This window comes from Lactuca virosa, chromosome 4 (genome assembly GCF_052849685.1).
Source record: "Lactuca virosa cultivar CGN04683 chromosome 4, Lactuca_virosa_CGN04683_v6, whole genome shotgun sequence".
Classification (NCBI taxonomy): Eukaryota; Viridiplantae; Streptophyta; class Magnoliopsida; order Asterales; family Asteraceae; genus Lactuca; species Lactuca virosa.
Genome location: NC_136429.1, coordinates 369,874,518 through 369,879,394, shown reverse-complemented (window position 1 = coordinate 369,879,394; position 4,877 = coordinate 369,874,518). Strand labels below are relative to the sequence as shown.

At 38.2% G+C, this 4,877-nt stretch overlaps 1 non-coding gene across 1 annotated transcript; it reads right to left on the bottom strand.

The window, feature by feature from the left end:
* Positions 1 to 4,071: 4,071 nt before the first annotated feature.
* On the bottom strand, positions 4,072 to 4,178 carry LOC145110429 (small nucleolar RNA R71). The gene has a single exon (XR_013709806.1). It is a non-coding gene; the product is annotated as a small nucleolar RNA R71 (small nucleolar RNA).
* Positions 4,179 to 4,877: the final 699 nt, after the last annotated feature.

Sequence of the window (4,877 nt, the reverse complement as noted above, 5' to 3'; positions counted from 1 at the left end):
CAGACCAAAGGCGAAAGCCTCTGGAATTTCAAGTAGGAGATCACGTGCTACTAAAAGTCTCTCCCTGGAAAGGGATGATGCGATTCGGAAGGTGAGGAAAGTTAAATCCACAATACATAAGACCATTAGAGATCCTTGCCAGGATCGGTCCGGTGGCCTACAAGCTGTAGCTACCTTCGGAGGTTAGCAACGTACACCCTGTCTTCCACGTGTCAAACCTGAAGAAATACCTACCGGACGAAACCCTCGTTGTTCCACTCGGCAAGATTAAGGTGAATGAAAACCTCATGTTCATTGAAGAACCGGTTGAAATCATGGACGGAGAAGTTAAACGTACGAAACAAAGCCGCATTCAGATTGTGAAGGTTCGATGGAGTGCCAAACACAGACCTAAATTCACGTGGGAATGCGAGGATTAAATGATACAAAAATACCCTCATCTCTTCTCTAGTTCTTAAGGATTGCTTTCGAAAGAATTTCGGGACGAAATTCCCTCTAATGGGGGGATGATGTCACAACTAGCAAATTAGGGCTAGGATTTCTATCTTCATACAAGATAATTTCTTTGTGTAATCTTGTAACCCTACATTTGGGATAAACCAAACTTTAATGCTATATCAGTTTATACACCCAAAATTGTGTTTTTAGTCGAAACCTCCACGTGAAAGCCCAAAACCTAACCCACTAAGTTATATCCACTCAACTTTGGGCCTTAACCCAAGTTTTCTCGATCCAAACCTCTTAATGGACCAAGATCTTCTTATTGGGCCCTAATGGGCGGTCAGCCCTTCCAATTGATCTTTTGGGCCTAACCCACTAAGTTATATCCACTCAACTTTGGGCCTTAACCCAAGTTTTCTCGATCCAAACCTCTTAATGGACCAAGATCTTCTTAGTGGGCCCTAATGGGCGGTCAGCCCTTCCAATTGATCTTTTGGGCCAAGAAAACTCTCTAAGGGGCCTTCGAAGACCGAAAACCTCTATTGGGCCCCCTTTGGGCCAAAAGCCCTAGTCGACCTTTATATGGGCCAAGAACTCATATTTGGGCCATAGTTGGGCCGAAAGTCATTTTTTTGGGCTCATCGAACCGAAGATCAATATTAGGCCTCTATTTGGGCCGAAAACTCTTCCACTTAATCTTATTGGGCCGAAAACCCATATACGGGTCCTAATGGGTTAAAAACCTTTATTGGGCCTAATCCAATTCTTTTGGACCTATTGTTGAACCGAAAACACCAATGGGCCTAGGGGTTCTCAGTTGCCCTTTAAAACCAAAGTCCATTTCCTTCTCTTCTCCCCTCTCCAAAAATCCGATCAGTGTTAACAAAAAAAAAAGGGTGAAAGCAATGGTGATATAAAATTATGACACCTCACAATTACATCACATGTAAACATAAAAATTGTATAGCATACATCCATGCAAGGAGCTTTTGTCCAACATGCATCAATGACCTTCTCTCCCCTCTCCCCTTTAATCGGTCGAACACCACCACCATCCGCTCTCCATTTCACTTTTAATTTTCACTCCCTTCTCAATTCTCTCTAACCTTCACAGTGTTTTCTCGCTCCCTTTTCTCCAAGAAATTTGTGGGTTGTGTGTGGGTGCTTTAAAAGTTCCTATTCAAAGATCATAAACTTGGTAAGTTTATATCACACTCAAGTTGTTTTATTTCCAAGTTACACTAAGATCATTCCTCAAACAACTTCAGTGTCCATGCTTCCTAGAACCACCTTAACTTCGCAAATCTCCTAAAAGAAGCAAGCTAGGGCCGAAAAACTCCTTCCTCTTCCTCTTCAAAACCGAAAAAGTCCCAAGGTGAGCTTCATACCCCTATTTTTCGAGTTTTCTTTCTTTTGGGGGAGGATACAAGTCTAGTCTTGTGAAAGATCTATGTATATTTGCTTGCATGTGTATGTTTTACATGTTATGTGTGTTGAAATGTTGTGATATCATGCTAAAGTTCCATAAAGTCGAAATTTTGTGCAAGTCTCAAGTTGTTAGAAAACAAAGTTATCTTGTGTAGCATATATGATTTGCTGTTATATTTAAAAGGTTATCTTTGATGTGTGATAAAATCACTATAAAGCCAAAGAAAATGTTAACACAAATTTTTGTCATGAAAACTTGAAAAATGGAAAATATGGGAAGTTACACTAAAACTGGTAACATTTTGAAGATATAAAATTGTTTTTACTAAAACTTGTAGAATTGGGCCTTATAAGACAATTTTAGTAAAAATGGGCCTTTTATGATAATTTTGGTAAAAATGGGCCTTAAAGGACAACCTTAGTAAAAATGGGCCTTTTATGACAATTTGGGTAAAATTGGGCCTTATGCGACAATTTTAGTAAAAATTGGGCTCTTATTGACAATTTTAATAAAAATTGGTCCTTTATTACAATTTTAGTAAAATTAGGCCTTTATTGACAGTTTTGGTAAAATTGGGCCATTTTTGACATCAATGATAAAAATGGGCTATCTTTGGCACTTATGGTAAAAATGGCTATTTATGGCACTAATAATTTGTAGTCGAATTGTACACTAGTAACATTATTTATAACGTTAAATAATGGAATTCAATATTTGCGTAAAAATTCTTTAAGGCTATTGTGAGACACTCCTTCATTCGTACCTACCTAGTGTACATCGTAACTCCTGTAGTTATAACCAGAGTCTCCTGGAGGGAGAGCGGGATATTGTGTATAGATCTATATGGGGTTGACACCCCCACACCTGAGCTGCTCGCTACAGCTAGACAGGCCAGTCTAGGGTGAGAATTATCTTTAGAAACTGACGCCCGACGAACGTCAAGACAGACGCTCTCGTCATATTAGTAGGGTTATAACGACTCACATAGAGAATAACAACTATCTTTTAAAATTTATGCATAACATATACTCTAGTCATTTTATAAGGTACAAAACTACGTGTCGTTTATTTCTCAACGAATTGCTCCACTTGGGTCTTAGGGTTTTACGACCACAAATTTTCGTATAACAGAAAATATAGGATTCTCTGGGAATCATTCTCTATATATTTCTCAAACAAGATAAACAATGAATACACACGCAATTATACATGATTTGAAACGAGACTTACAAACTATTTTTACAAGAAAATATTGGATTTTCTGGAAGTTTACAAGCTATTACAAAGTTTTCTTACAAACATGCTTATGAACTCACCAACATTCTATGTTGACCTTTTTCAAAACGACTTGTATTCTCAGGAACTCAATAAGTAGGTTGGCAGCTAAGGAATTTGGATATTTGTTGTATTTTTGAATTATCATACATTATGTTATTTTGGATGTAATTCGTAAACAAATACAAAAATGTAAACAATGCATGTTGATATCGTTAATGTATGATGATGATGGTTCCTATGTTCCATTTATATTCAATTGTTATGATATTATAAGATGAAGTCGCCCGCCCTCGGACATTTCCGCCATCCCGGTTCGGGGGTGTGACACCAGGGGATCAGGATTTCCTATCATACCACCCCATAATGATCCAAAGTCCGCATTCCATAAGAAGAAATATTAAATGGTTCAGGAGTCGAGTGGCAAATTTCAATCGGACAAGATTGAACACTTTGAGAAGATTCCCAATAAATAGGGAATTGCTTACGAGCCAGAAACCGAAGACGATTCAGAGGAAAACATAAAGAGATAGGTAGAAGAGATGGTGGACATCACGATAATGACAATGGAGGAATACAAGAGGAGAGTGTGTAACGATAACGATCCCGATCTTGTTCCACCCGAAATACCAACTGCCACAAATTTTGAGCACAAGGGCCACATTCTCGCAATGCTCAAAGACATACCATTTTCCAAGAAAGACTATGAAGATGTTTTCAAACACATTGATGAAGTATTGTACATTGAAAACTATTTTAATGTTCCAAATGTTTTGAGAGATGCAGTTTTATTGAGGATTCTTCCAGTGACACTTACTGGAGATGCAATAATTTGGCTAAAGTCATTAGCACCTAGAACTATAAGAACCTGGAAGAACCTCCGTGAAGCATTCGTAGAACAATTCAGCCCTCCTTCAAAGATAGTGAAACTAAAAATGAAAATTGTGAACTTCCAACAAAACGATGTCGAGTCCTTATACGAAGCTTGGGAGAGATACAAGGCATTGCTTAGGAATTTCCCTTAACATGACTTAAACATGCAACAAGAGGTTTCTATATTTTTTGATGGGGTGAATGTTACCACAAGGCAACTCCTTGATTCTTAAGGACCAAGGATGAAAAAATATATATGGCTACGATAAAGGAATTAGCAGAAGAATTCGCGAAGCACATAAGAGAATACCATAATCCTCGTGAAGATGTTACAAGAGGTAAAGGCAATGGAGCTTCAGAGGACTTAGCAGCTATGATGGAAAAATTAGAAAATATGTAGAGGGACAAAAATGGGTCAATCTATTCATGTCATACAAGTGGGGTGTGACAATTGAAATGGACCACATAACAAAGGATTGCGATTTAGATGAGAATGGGAACTGAAATGCACAAGTATGCTACTCTAGTGGAGACCGGTTTGATGAAGATTAGAGAAAGCCAAATAGGGAATGGTTTCCATATGAAGAATACAAGAAGAAAAAGAAGAAAAGTATCGGCAAACTGGACAAGGCTTCTACCAAAAAGAACAACAACCACCGGCGAAGAAACCCGACTTTGAGTCAATGCTTAATAGATTCACGAAAGCTTCTAAAAAAGACAGGACGCTACTGATGTTACCATTAGAAACCAACAAGCTTCCATTAAAAAGATCGAGACTTAACTTGGGCAATTGACTAAGCTCGTTAATGAACGATTATCATCCAAAACTCCTTATCTAAAACCGCAACCTCACGTCATG